Genomic DNA, 15096 nt, shown 5'->3' on the forward strand with positions numbered 1-15096 from the left:
CTGATTAATTTGGCTGATTTAAATGTGTGTGTGTGTGTGTGTGTGTGTGTGTGTGTGTGTGCGCGTGCGTGCACGCGTGTGCATACAGCCACAGCACAGCATAGAGGCAGCGAGGAGCAGAGCCTGGCAGTGTGGAGAGCTATGTGCAGCTTGTAGGTTCATTGTGGTGGAAGGGGAGGGGGGGAGGGAAGAGGTGTGGGGGGCAGATATATGCCCCTCCCACATTGAGGGTGGGAGGGAGTGGGACAGGACAGATGCTGCCCACCTGGGGTGGGGCATGGGACAGAGCTGCAGCTGATCTGTAGGGCCTGGTGGGGGGGACTCCCATGTCTGTGCATACCGTGGGAGGTCATGGGCTGGAGCCAGGGTGTGCTGGGCTCTTCCTGGTGGGGGCTGGGCTCAGGGCAGATGGTGGCAGCACTGGGAGGGGAGGGAGACTACAGGGAGGGGGGTGCAGCCACCCAAAATTTTGCTGTAGCCCTCTCCCATAGCCTCCCCCTCCCAGCACCACTGCTGCCTGCCCTGAACCCAGCCCCTGCTGAGAAGAGCCCAGCACAGCCCTGGCACAAGCCTGCCCCACCCTGGTCCACGCAGATCTGGGAGCACCTGCCCCCCCCATGCCCTCCCAGGGTGCACACAGCAGTGGGAGCTGCCCCCGTGTGCCTCCCCAGATAAATTGTGGCTCCATCCTGCACCCTACCCCATCTGGGCAGTCTTCCCCTGCCCCACTCCCTCCCTCACCGCAGGGGGCATTGGTCTGCCTCCCCATGCCCTTTCCTCCTCCCCCCACCTTCCACCACAACTGACTTACCAGCTGCATGCATCTGTATTGGAAATCGGATCGGCATCAGACAATATGCCTCCTTAATAATCAGCTGTCAGTATTGGGCCCCCAAAATCTCTATTGGGGGCCTATAGATAGATATTGATTTTTTGGGGGGGGAGGGGGAGGGGAGGGAGCTAAGGATGATGATCCCTCTTAAAGAGGTATGTGTGTAGATATAGGTAAGATATAGATACAAATAAGATAGTGTCACTGGCAGGTCATACTTCCTAGAGGAAGTAGTACCTAAGCTGTATTTGCATTCAGATTCTAGTATTGCAAATGTTAGATCTCCAGAACACATGCACATGTGTGTTTGCAAAGCATCACTTGCATAATTGGAGAGCTTGTTGAGGCCCCAGTAAAAACAGACCAGTAATCTCTTGATTTATCTTCATAATAGCTTAACATAATCAAAAAGTTAATAAAATTTCTACATGTTGAATCAGAAAAATCAGCTTTATTCAGGAAAGGAATATTAGAACATGCTTAATATGCTTGCAGCTACGTGCTTGCCTGAAACTGGGCTTTATGCAGGGGGTGGAAGTGCGTGTTAGCATTTCAGCTCCAGTCTGATTTTGTCAAAGTTCAATTATCTGTTGGATTCTCGGTAATCCAGAAGACAGTACTTGGATTTTGAAAAAAAATAGGTCTGTAGCTTTCTCAGGGAATTGTTACTTTTGCTCATCACTAGAAAATTCACAGTTTATTTTTTCTGTGGTACTTGAAGCACTACAAAAGACCCCTTTTCTGAATTTTGGTCACATTTTTTTCCTTTGTAAATAAAAATACTTGCTCTTGTATGGGTGATGATGTATCATGTTTTTATATGTTAATTTGTATGAAAAATTCTAAAAAAAAAAAAAAAAAGTGCATGCACAAATATTTACCATATTTACTTGCATACCACACACACACTTTCCCCCAAAATCAGCATCCAGTACAAGAGTGCATGTCTTACACAGAAGCTGATTTTCTTTGCAGGCTGTGAAGAGACAGCGAGAATAAACAAAAGACTCCTGGCAGGAGAAGTGTCCAAAAAAGAAAAAGACGGAGGCACAGGAGGAGCATGGAGATTCTGGAGCAGCTGCTCCGTGATGATCAGGCGAGCTGCGGGAGAGAGGGGCGGGGCCAAGGAGAAATAGATGTGGGAGGAGAGGGGTGGAGCTGGCGAGAGCAGGGAACAAGGAAACCATGGAGAGATGAGGGTCCTGGTGAGTGAAGGAGACTGGTGGGACTAACAGAATGGGGGAGCTCCAACAAAGGAAGGGAACAGAAGTAATCTTCGAGAAGGAGAAAATAGGGACCTAGGAACTCTCCTCTCCTTTCAAGGATATCAGGGCTGTGCAGATGTTGTGTATGATATGTCTCTTAATTGGTCAGATGTGTTCTTAAAAAAGAAAAAGAGGTGAGAGTTGGTAAATATTGTTATAATATCAGACAGTGCAATCTGAAAACGAAAGTCTAGGAGTGTACACTGGGTTAGATGCAACCCCCACAAGTGGTGCATTGGCCAGGAACTTCGACAACAGCCTAAGTCGCAAAGAACACATGGAAATGCAGCCAGGCACAATGGGGAGTTCTGAACCGCTTTAGCAGACCTTACATCTGGTGAGGCAGCAGCAGCAGCAACAACAAGCAACTTGACAAACTGCTCTTGAGGAAAACTGGCTCCAGCAGCAAGCATGGACTCAAGAGAACGAGGTGGAGTTGAAGGTACCCAAGATGACTCCGCAGGATAACTCTCCAGAAAGGCTTCTGGGTTTCGAACGAGCCGCCTTGGCCTTTGGTTTGGATCAGAATAGATGGGCCGGTCAGTTTGGGGGTATTGCTGATCGGAAGACTCCAGTCCACTTATTGAGCTATGCACCGGGCAAAGCACTCAACTATGACAAAGTAAAAAGGAAATCATGTATCATTTGAACATCAACCCAGAGAGATATCATCAAGCCTTTTGAATCAAGAAGAGAGGACAAGTCCCCACGGATACCACTCCAGCATTTAGCCGATCTATTAGATAAGTGGCTGAGACCCCAAGAGGTGACTGAAGTGGATCTGTGCACTCAGATTTTACTGGAACAGTTTTTAATGGACCTAGATTAAGGTACACAGTGGTGGGTGTGTTGTCACCGCCCAAAGTAGTCTGCTGAGGCGTTGAGATTAGCTGGCACAAGGAGAAGGCAACCAAGAACAGGGTATCAAAGGAAGGCCGGACACCATATCACCAGAAGCGGATCATAAAGAACCCTGGGAAATGAGGCGATCAATAGCGTATTTCTGGTGTGGACAGATAGGGCACATGGCAAGAGAATGTACGAATGTTCCTCGCCAGAATCAACGTGGACGGGAGGCATTGTTTGATGCCAGGAGCAGGGGGACAATGGACAGGTAGAGATGATGGACCTGTAGTATTGGGAAAACAGGCGGGGAGAAACTGAAGGATTAAACCAACAATTTGGGTTAGGGTAGGTGGGAAGAAGATGCAAGCCATCGTGGACATGGGTTGCGCACTGACCTTAGTTAGGGCAGACCTGGCTCCAAGGTATTGGGCTCTGTGAGCGGATGCGGTGAAGATGATTTGTATGCATGGGCAACCATCGGTGTATCCACGGAAGAAGTATTGGGTGGAAGTATTGGGCGTCGTGAGAGAAATGCCTGTCGGGCTAACCAAGGATCTACTGTATCCAATGATATTAGGTTGAGATATGGTAAATTTCTGTCCAGTGTTGGATACAGAGAGAGCACAAGAGGAAAAATGGATGGGACTGGTGGGAGAAGGGTGAGAAGCTCCAGCTGAGCCAGCAGGATTTGATCTAGAGAGTTTTGCAGGCAGCGCTCACTTCGGGGAAGCCCAACAGGGAGAAGATGTGTTCCAAGCCATTATTCAGTCGGAACTGGCGAGACGAGACTAATGGGTAATATGCCCCGAGCTGTGTCACGCATTACCCAGGTACTAAATAAGGAAGGGTCTGTCATATAGAATTACACTGGGCCAACCTGATGGAGTAGAGATACTGTAGCGTCTAATTCTCCAGAGGTATAGAAACTCTTTATTGAAATTGGCACTTACAGATCCGTTGGGAGGTCACATGGGGAAGAATAAAACGGAGGCTAGACTGACTAAATGGTGTTTCTGGCCCTGACTCTACGAGCAAGTCGAAGACTTCTGTAGAGCTTGCCCTAGGTCGTAGGGCAAGGTCGGCCCTACTTGTCAGTAGGTCGGCCTCCAAAAACCTCTTCCAGTACCCCTATGTTCAGTGCCGGTAGTGGAAGAGCTCTTTGCCTGAATAGCCCTAGATATAATAGCATCACTACCAAAAAGTTCTGTGGGCTACCAATTCTTACTAGTCTTTAATAGACTACACCACTAGGTTCCTTGAAGCAATCCCTCTATGCACAGTTACAGGACCTTGGGTAGCAGAGGAATTGATGAAGTGGGTATCAAGACTGGGTATACCCAAAGAAATAATCACTGACCAAGGGATGAACTTCCAAGTCCCACATAAGGAGAAGTCTATGCCAAGTACTCAAGATGTGACACTTGCGTGCGGCTATATACCACCCCCAAACCAATAAGTTGGTGGAAAGGTTTAACGGGACTCAAAAAAATGCCATGACATTGCGCTCAAGAAGAACCATGAAAGTGGAACTTGTTAGTACCACCCCTGTTGTTTGCAGTAAGGGAAGTCCTGCAATCTTCCCTTGGGTTTTCCCCGTTCAAACTGGTATATGGCCACCAATCATGAAGCCTGTTGGATGTGGTACGGGAGGAATGGGAGAAAGGGGAACCTATGGGGGCACAACCAACCAAGTATGTACGAGAGTTGAGGAGAAGATTACGGAAAGCAGGGGAGGTAGCCAGAGAACATCTCCAATGAGCACAAGGGAGACAAAGTCAATTACGACAAAGCGACAACGAAGAGAACTACGGGAAGGGCAAAAAGTGTCAGTACTACTACACAGTGCGACGAGTAAATTCTTAACTTTTTGGCAAAGACTGTCCGAGAATTAGGCAAGTCAGCCCTGTTGATTTATGAAATCTTATGCCCCGGACACAAAAAAGACAAATTTTTTCATGTCAATTTGTTGAAAACATGGAATGAACCAGAGTGTCTATTGGGGACCCAAATAAGAGAACAGGCAGAGCCAGAAACCAAAACAACCAAATTCAAAAGGGGACAGGAAGCTGATAAAGGAGTAGGTTTAGAAGACCAACTGACAGTAGAACAAAAAAAATAGTTAAAGCTCATAATAAACAAATTTGGAGATGTGTTTAACGAAACCCCAGGATATGCTAAAAGAATAAATCACAAAATTATCACCTCTGAGGGGAAAGTGATTAGAGAAAAATGGAAGAGCATTCCATATCATTGGTATGATGTGATTAAAAGCAGAGATTGACAAGATGTTGGCTCTGGGAATTATTAGTCGCATAGTCCATCAGTAGCTGTGCCCAAACAAGATGGCTCGATAGAATTATGTGTGGACTACAGAAAATTAAATGCAATACCAAAATTTGACGCTTTTCTCATTCCATAGATAAGTGAATTATTAGAAAGAGATGGAAGGGCCAAATTCATATCTACCTTAGATCTAACTAAGGGTTATTGGCAGATTCCTGTCCGCAAAGAAGACCAGGTGAAAAACTGCTTTTGGCACACCCTGGCGACTGTACCAATCCAAGCGTATGCCATTTGGCCTACATGGAGCTGTGGCAACGTTCCAAAGATTAATTGATTTGGGTTCTGGCACCACATCAGCAATATGCCACAGCATATATGGATGATATAATTTATGCTGATGACTGGGGCCAACATTTAAATGCCCTTCGAGCAGTTCTTTAAGAATTAAGACTGACCAGTTTAACCGTGAATCCATGCAAATGTGCATTAGTCAAAGCTGAAACTAAATACTTGAGCTTTATGGCTGGACAGAGGTGTATTCGTCCACTCACGGACAAAATAGCGGCTATTTGGGACTATTCACCACCCCAAACAAAGAAACAAATGCAGGCCTTCCTAGGATTGGTCAGTTATTACCTCCGGTTCATTCCCCATTTCATGGCAGTGACAGCCCCGCTAACTGGTCTGTTAAAGGGACGAGGTAACAGACCCATACAGTGGAATGCGTACTGTTTTGGAAGCTTTTCGGAAAACACAACAGGCTTTATGTAAGGACATGGTCCTTCAAACACCCAATTTCACACGTCCTTTCATCTTGCCTCTAATCATGCCCTGGGAGCAGTGTTAACTCAAGTGACTGACGATGTGGAATACCCAATTGCCTATGCCAGCAGAAAATTGAATCCGCAGGAGCAAAGGTATGCCACAACTGAGCGGGATTGTTTAGCTGTCAAACAGGGCACAGAATATTTTTGGTATTACCTCCTGGGCCGCACGTTCACATTAGTTACTGATTACGCCCCTTTAAAGTGGCTGCAGTCCACACAAATTGACAATGCATGGATCACCCACTGGGCCCTCACCTTACAACCCTTCCATTTCCACATTGGCATGGCTGGTCCTAAATTCAGTGTTGTGGCAGACTTCTTGTCCCAGTGTCATCGCGACGACAACATCCCAAACTCACATTACTCGCTGCGGTGAGACTCCCGCACTTCAAGACTGCAACTGAAGGCTGGAACGTAAGGTGCCTAGCGGCATCTTAAGGGGGAGGATGTGTGAAGAGACAGTGAGAATAAACAAAAGACTCCCGGCAGGAGAAGGGTCCAAAAAAGAAAAAGACAGAGACACGGGAGGAGCGCAGAGATTCTAGAGCACCTGCTCCGTGATGATCAGGCGAACCACGGGAGAGAGGCGGGGCGGGCAAGAGCGGGAAATGAGGAAACCCTGGGGAGAGGAGACTCCCAGGGAGTGAAGGAGACCAGCGGGACTAACAAAATGGGGGAGCTCCGACGAAGGGAGCAAACAGAAGTAATCTTCAAAGAGGAGAAAACAGGGACCTAGGAACTCTTCTCTCCTTTCAGGAATATCAGGACTGTGCAAATGTTGTGTATGATGTGTCTAGTAATTGGTCAGACATGCTTTTAAAAAAAAAAAAATTGTTTATTATTAAAAGAGGCGAGAATCAGTAAATACTGTTATAATATCAGATGGTGCAATCTGAAAACGAAAGTCTAGGAGTGTATGCCGTGTTAGATGCAACCCTCCACACAGGAGTAGAGAGAGGCATGACAGCATCCAAGAATAGTGCCAATTTGTTAACAGCTGCAAAAGGATTAACACTGGGCTCTACCCCTATTTCTTGCTGTCCTGGGGGGAAGAGGCAACCATTTTGCAAGACAGCCATCTCCAGACCATAGTTCTGGAAAAATCTTTTTTCCTACTTTCTGCCTTCCAGAAACAAGGTCCGTGTCTTATTTTGGAGTTGTATGCAACAAAATATGGTATGTTAGAATTAATTCTAAAATAATACCATTACAAATCCCTCTCCATATTGAACATGCAAAATGGACGTAATAGTTTGTGCACAAAATAATGTGCATCTTGCTTGATACAGTCTGTTTTCCATTGGCTAAGACATATATAGCTGACTGAAAACTCTTCATATCTTTCCTGCATAAGGAACTGGGAAGAATCTTTTTGGTTGTTCCAAATGATAATGAAATACCTTTAAAGATATATTGAATAGGAAAGACCTATGCCTGTTTGTCATTATCTAGCCTCACCTCTTAAAAAGAAAAAAGAAATAAAAAATAAATATTGTGAAGCATTATTATTGTCTTGGGGTAAACTTGACCACTGATTTTAGCGCAAAGAATTAATTGGAACAGTTTTAATGCTTCAGAATGTGCCTGGCTTCATAGTAACTTCCAATGAAACCTTCAGATATCACAGTAATTTTTTTTGTCTACCTTCCACTTCTATACCACATACATGAAACTATCGTGAGAAAATTGTTAACTTTGTTAAGTTGCATTGCTTCTTTTCCCCCTCCTTGTTTTAATTTACAAACCAACCTAATACAGCACCAAGGCAGATTTGATAAATGTACTTGTTCCAAAGTTTGTGTGTGAAAGCAGTGCTAGGGTAGACCAGCGAGCTGAACTTCTGCCAAACAAACACCAGTGCAACTGCTCAACTGCTATGGTACTGCACCCTCTAACACTACTGGGGCCTTGTACTTTTTAAAGGTATTTCTGTTTTCAGATGCATGCAGTTCAGTGGGTATCACAAGAGACAAGTGCCCTTTCTAATGGAAGAATTCCATGTCTTGGGATACTTGTGTGGGATTCTCTGAAACGTATTCATGGCATTAATTGAAAGCCAGGCACAGTATAATATTTGCTTTTACAAACAAATTTAACTAATAACTAAACATAGCAATGTGATCTTCAGTTTTCTTCTACATTCGTTATAAAAAGCTCCTGTTGGTATTAATGGTTTTTCATCCTCTAATCTGATCTGTAATACGAGCGGACATAGAAATTTATTCCTTAATTACTGTATTAAGCCCCTAACTTCTGGCTAAACTAGAGCGATAACTGAGGTCAGTGTGTAGGCTAGTTTTAAAATCATGGAAAATCCACCCTTTTCCCAGGGGAAATTTGTTCTGATATTCATGTGCCCTCACTGATAAATTGGCACCTTATTTCTAGTTGAATATTTTTTCTTTGTCGGTTCTCTTAAGCTTGGTGAGGTTTGCTGTACCAGAGATGAAAATGGGTACATTTCATGCATTCATACTTGCATTCAAATCATTTTAATTAATTATATCCAATTTCTCATGGGCAGTGGCTCTTTTGTGGGGGATTTTGGTTTGTATTTTTTTTAAGCCAAAGAAATTTTGAGCTTAGTAAATAGGTAACAGAAACAACACTGGGCAACTCTGTGCCCTGGACAGCAGCCGTATGTGGTGCGACACCATGTGCTGCACTGTTAGTAGCAGTGGCAGGGTTAGCTGCAGTTAGGGCTACGCCCTTCCCAACCTATTTTCACCTTCCTGTGGTTGTACTACTGATCGCTAATATCCTGTAACAATCTTAATTTCACCAAAGGATTTTGAAAGGCATCAAACAGTAATAGTAATGAGAGTTAGGACAAAGTTGCAAACTTATTCTGTATTAACACAAACCAATTTAGTGTAAACTGGGTAAGGCTCCTTTGCAACTTATGACTTAAAAGTACAAATGCAAGGAAATGTTAACTTTTAGTATGTATGCTCATGTACTCACTGGCATACATTGCAATATTAACATTATCCATTTCTAGGGAAACCAGTCCCTGAAACCCAGGATATCAGTACAGCATTGCCTTTACCAAACCATTCCCTCATAAATCCCTGGATTACTCCTTAACTCTTGTTTACCTCACTCATAACACACAATATTTGGCAGGAGTCTATTTTTTTAATAGGAGCATCTGGCAGTGCTGTGTATAATTGTTTGCCTGATACTTTGTCTTACAAAGCCCTGGCTATAGTTTATCACTTATTTTAATTTTAATTATGTAAACTGAAATGTCTTCATGCTGGCTATGCTGGTTTTGATTTTTAGTAACCCACCCAGTATTGCATCTAGACAGGTGCAGTAGCGATAGGGATAGAAGGCAACTGCCTTTAAAAATTATACTGGCCCATGGGCTGATCTAGGAATTTGAAAAGTGGGGCTGCGGGAGGTGCTACCAGTGCTGCAGGGGAGGTTGAAACCCTTCCCCCTCTTCCCTCCCTGAGGGCAGACTGTGCCATGGCAACAGCTTATGGGAACTTTTTGGAGTCCCCACAGCAGGTAAAACTCCCCTCACTGCTCTTCTGCCCACCCCACTCCTGCCTCTTCCAGTGCAGGCACTTCCCTCCTCTCCATTTCTCTCCCATTGCTCTGTCATGCTCTCCAGCAAGTTTTCATCTGGGTGCAAGAAGGGCGGGGGGAGCCTGCCCAGTGCTGATTACAGGGGTAGGGGAGTCCTAGGTCTGCTCCTTTGTGCTGCAAGTGGGGGCTTCAGTAAGTGGCAGGGAAGCCCCAGAGACCACACCAGATGACGTCTCTGGGGAGCAGCTGCATGGGGTGTTGGGTCAGTGGCAGAGTGGAGTCTCTGCACCCTCCCCCTCCACCACACTTTTCCTCACTGGCCTGGGAGCTCCAGCTGCATGAAGAGTGGATCAAAGTGCTAGGCAGGGGTGGCAATAGTGCTATCAGTGGGTCATTTTTGTCTCCCCTTCCAGGTACTCCCACTCTCTCTCTGCGTCCCCTGGGTCCAAGAGCAGGTATTGGAAGGAGGATCTGGTGCACTGATCCCCAGCCCTGCCTGACACTGCACCTGGTACTTCCTGCTGCAGCCCCTGGGCTGCAGAAAGAACCCAGTGAATGGTGCGGGAGAAGACTCAACCCTGCCACTGCTGCTGACCCAGCACTCCATGCAGCTGTTTCCTGTGGCCCTTGAGTGGATTAGGAAAAGTCCTGGGGGCTTCCCATGCCCCCAAGTCAGCTAGGGACAGCAGCACCAGTGATTGGGTCTCTCTTTTCTTACCTGCTCCCTGCTTCATCTCCCAGGTGTCCCAGTCCATGCCTCAGACACCCCAGGGGACCCAGCCACAGGAAAATGGAGCTACTGGCACATGATTTTCACTGTGGAAGGGGCAGTGCAACTACACTCCTGCACTCCCTCCTCCATCCCCTCAATCTGCCTGTGTACTGTCACTTCTCTCCTTGCAATCCTTTATTCTATTTCATTACATACCTTCCAACTTCTACAACCAGTGAGGCAGAGATGCTATACACAACTAGTTCCTGCAATATATTCTCATTCATCCTTAGAACAGGCTGGGGACAATAGTTTGTGTTCAGGTGATTAGATTATATTGGAACACATATGTGGAACGGGATCAAATTTAAGAATATGCAGAAAGGGTTTAATTTTGGTATTTCTTAACTCTTGAGCACTTGGTACTTTTAAAGTTCTTTACAAAGTTAACTCTTTGTTCATCATCTGTATGACCTTAATTCTTCAGCCTTTGCAAATAGAAGTAGACATGCAATTAAAGTTAGACATGCAATGAAAAGTGGGGTACAGGAGGTGACATGCAAGTAGATATGCTATGAAAGATAGACTGCGGATTAGGATTCTGGGTTCAGGTCCAAGCTTTGCCGCAAGGTTTTGTACAAGGCAGTTACTTTCTGCCTAGGTTCTCAATCTGCAAAATGAAGTAGGCAGAAAATAGTCAAAGCGACCATATCTTCAGAGATGCTTAACCTGGATCTAAATTTTGTTAACATTTTTCCACCGCTGTGTACTAGATTTCAAAGGATCATCAAAGAGTTTTGGCACTTAAATTTCCACATCTACCATAAATGGAGTTAGGCCCTTGACTATTCACCTGGTTCACAGGTGCAATCACTTTTTTTGTTTCTAAAAATATAGGCAGGAAAATGTGGATGCTAAAAAAACCAGCAACACTTTGACTGTAACTTTTGAGGACCTTCCTGAAAATTTGTTGCTGTATTGGGTAATAGCAAAAATGATCCTTAGTTGCTTGTTGAGTTTTTTCTCCTCCCATATAAGCTGTCATATTCCCAGTGAAGCTGGGATACTGTTCATTGCAACTTCTGTGGGTGAGGGAAGAAAGAATCAATTACAGATTTCCCTACTACTGAACTCCAGCCAAGCAGCAGCGAATGAGTCTAGCAGATGTTTCTACTTTTGAAGTCTTTTTTGGAAGGAATGTTATTAACCAATTTCTCCTTCCTCCCAGGAGATAATGGGGACAGCAGTATAGCTGAGATCTGACAACTCATTACGGAATGGAAGAAAATATTAATATTGACCCTGGGCATGTTGACATCTGGATTTGAATTGAGCTTTTTTTAATTGGACTGTAAGGTGGATAGAAAACTGGCTGGATTGTCAGACTCAAAGGCTGGTGACTCAATGTCTAGCAGGCAGCCAGGGTTGGTTCTGGGGCCAGTTTTGTTCAATATCTTCATCAAGAACTTAGAAGATGGGATGGGGGCTGTACCCTCAGCCAGTTTACAGGTGACACCAAGGAGTAGTAAATATGCTGGAGGGTATAACTAGGATTCAGAGAGACTTAGACAAATCGGAGGATTGGGCCCACAGGAATATCATGAGCTTCAACAAGGACAAATGCAAAGTTCTGCACTTGGGATGGAAGAATCCCATGCACCAGTACAGGCTGGGGTCTGACTGGTTGGGCAGCAGCTCCGCAGAAAAGGACCTAGGGGTTACAGTGGACAATAAGCTGAATATGAGCCAATAGTGTGCCCTTATCGTGAAGACGGTTAACAGCATACTGGGCAGCATTAGTAGGAGCGTTGCCAGCAGACTGAGGGAAGTGATTCTTCCCCTCTCTTTGGTACTGGTGACCACATCTGGAGTACTGTGTTCAATTTTGGGCTCCCTGCTACAGAAAGGATGTGGACAAATTGGAGAGAGTCCAGCAGAGGGCAGCAGAAATGGTTAATGGACTGGCTCATGACTTCTGAGGGAACTGGGTTTATTTAGTCTGGAGGAGGGAAGATGGAATGGATTTAACAGCAGCCTTCAACTACCTGAAGGGTGGTTCCAAAGAGGATACAGCTAGCCTGTTCTTGGTGGTGGCAGGTGACAGAACAAGGAGCAAGGTCTCAAGTTGTAGGAAAAGGAAGTTTGGGTTAGATATGAGGAGGAACTTTCTCGCTAGGGGGGTAGTAATGCACTGGAACAGGCTTCCTAGAAAGGTTGTGGAATCTCCATCCTTGGTTTTTAAGACCCAGCTAGACAAAGTCTTTGCTGGGATCTAGTTGGGAATGGTCCTGCTTTGAGCAGGGTGTTTGACTAGATGATCTCCTGAGGTCTCTTCCAACCCTAATTTTCTGTGATTCCATGATTCTAAGATAAGATCATCCTTCTTGGTGATACCAGTTCTGTAGTGGGCAGAGACTCTGAGCTATGGAAAGGAACACTTGGAAAAGAGAATCTTCAGCATGTTGTAGAATGACATTTAACTCCAAACATAGGCAAGATATTCATTATCACATTGAAGCTGAGACCTGGAGGAAAATCCCACTCATTTGAACAGCTCCAGGTCATTCTTGTTTGCTTCTGTGAAGTGTATGAATTGCTTCGACTTGCTGTCAACTTCACAAAAGCCAAAATCCTTCACGAACCCACCCCAAACCAACCAGCTCTTCCACATATTACAAATGGAAAGTAATCCTTAGAGAATATTGAGCTTTTTCCTACCTGGGTAGCCACTTTTCCCAAAAAGTAAACATAGATGGCAACATTAGACATGGGATAAAATTTGCTAGTGCTGCCTTTGAACATCTCCAGAATTGTGTTTTCGATGGTTTCGGTTCTGATATCGTGATCAAACTTCTCATCTACCAGGCTGTTATCATCCCCATTCTGTTGTATGGGTGTGAAACTTGGATGACATATCAAAAACACCTGAAAGGTTTGGAACATTACCATTAGTGATGTTGTTGGGAAATCCGCTATATCAATTGGAAGGACAGAAGAATGTATGCCAGAGTTCTGGCTCAAGCAAATACTACTGGCTTCAAAGCCATGCTCATATGGCACCAAGACAGGTTGTTATAAGGGTGCCTGACAACTAGCTTCCAAAACAGGTCCTGTATTTCCAAACAATCATTCCTGGATTTCTGCAGAACTTGTTTATAATTCTGAAGCAAGTACTTGGAGCTCCTTTCAGAATAATGGTACTATCAGGATACATTTTCCAAAAGTAAAAATCTGTGCAAATTGAAACAGATAAATTGTAGCAATATCAGTACTGCTCATACATAGAATTCTGCCAAGGAAAGAACCGGATGCAATACTGTAACTCAAATTCAGTGACTGTAGCATGTTCTCTTAAGCCACCCCCTTCCTGGAGAGGTATGCTAGCTAGAAACTGTCTTGTCCCTATATTGCTGTACACACGCATTTTTGTTTAACTCATGAATTTTGACACTTGCTGTTTTAGCAATTTGATCCCGAAGGTTGATATATTTTTAGTATCGTTTCCTTCAAACAGCAGTGAGCATTATGTACGAGCTGAGACTACTGTAGATAGGGATGTCAGACATTCAGCCTGAAGGCCAGATCCAGCCTTCAGAGCTGCTTTATCCAGTCTGCTGACCTACCAACTGCCAGATGGGGGGCATAGCACCCAGTGGACATGGTGATGGGTGGCAGGAGGGTGAGCCAGGGCCAACAAAGCCCCAACTAGCCTCTGACTGCTTTGCTTGTTGCCACTGCCTCAGCCCCAGATCCTTGGCTGTTTACTTCCACTGCCACTGCTGCCATGGTGTCTGGTGCCAGATTTGGAGCTGGAGTTGTCACTGCTGTGTGCTCCACTCCAGAGCTGGAGCTGCCACCCCAGCATGAAAGGAGTCAGAAGGGAGAAGCTCCAACTCCAGCATGGGGCACGTGGCATGCAACGGGAGCTGGAGCCATTGGTGCCAGAGCATGCATCAGATGGGAGCTGGAGCTGTTGAACCTGTGCCCTGAGCTGGATCTGGCCAACAAGGAGCCTCAGTCTTGGGGCAGGAAGTAAATTTGACACCCCTGATGTAGATGATTGAGATCAGCTACCACTAATACCAGGGGTGCACCAAAGAAAGAAGCAGCAGCTGATTCCCAGGGAGGGTTGTATGTTGAAAAGCTCATTTTCTGAGCATTTATTCAATCCCATGTAGGTTTTAGAGCATTTAGGAGATGCTTAAAGCAAACAACTGTCCAACCTTAGTGATGATAGCAAGCAGATTCTCTGCTTTAATGAAAAGATAAGACCTTCATGACAATCACTATACAGTGGCTATAGGTCACATGCATGGGTTTCATCAGATGCCCAAAGATGCAGTTATGAAGAAATTTCCTCAGTAGGCTTTTCTGTCCTTACCAGTACTAGGCATGGAGGTTGCTGTCAAGACTGTACTGATGTATTCCATTCTGTTGGAGTGGGGAGGGCAGATGGACAGAGCAGGTGGTCATCAATTCCCTTGTTCCTATAGAAGGGCATGTGGTATATGTGGAAAACAGCAGTGAGCTGAATTGATAACATTCAAATCCAGAACTCTGGCAGAGGTCAGACTAGTGTGAGTCCCAAGGTTCAGGCTGAGCCCATATCTAATGAAAGCCAACTATTTGAGTTCATATCCTGTCTACTGAAAAGATGCATGGAATCAGACAGCATGTTGAAAGGGTTTTATAACAGTTTTGTTTGTTCCAAAATGTGGTCTGTGCTTCAAGGTGGTCTGATACTAACACAGATTTTACTGTATAGTTCTGCCGCCTCTTCCCCCCCCCCCCCCC

At 45.1% G+C, this 15096-nt stretch overlaps 1 protein-coding gene across 2 annotated transcripts in view; it reads left to right on the forward strand.

Annotated features, from left to right (window-relative positions):
• FBXL7 (F-box and leucine rich repeat protein 7) overlaps positions 1-15096 on the forward strand; it is a 454956-nt gene that overhangs the window by 134835 nt on the left and 305025 nt on the right. The window contains exon 1 of one of the 2 annotated variants that reach the window (XM_019521327.1): positions 5410-6143. The exons of the other annotated variant lie outside the window; for it this stretch is intronic. The gene's annotated coding sequence lies outside the window, so the exon portion shown is untranslated. Of the gene's footprint in view, positions 1-5409; positions 6144-15096 lie in introns of those variants that run through there. 2 annotated transcript variants of the gene reach the window in all.

This window comes from Gavialis gangeticus, unplaced genomic scaffold, assembly GCF_001723915.1.
Source record: "Gavialis gangeticus isolate Ggan-Ray unplaced genomic scaffold, GavGan_comp1, whole genome shotgun sequence".
NCBI classification, from domain to species: Eukaryota; Metazoa; Chordata; order Crocodylia; family Gavialidae; genus Gavialis; species Gavialis gangeticus.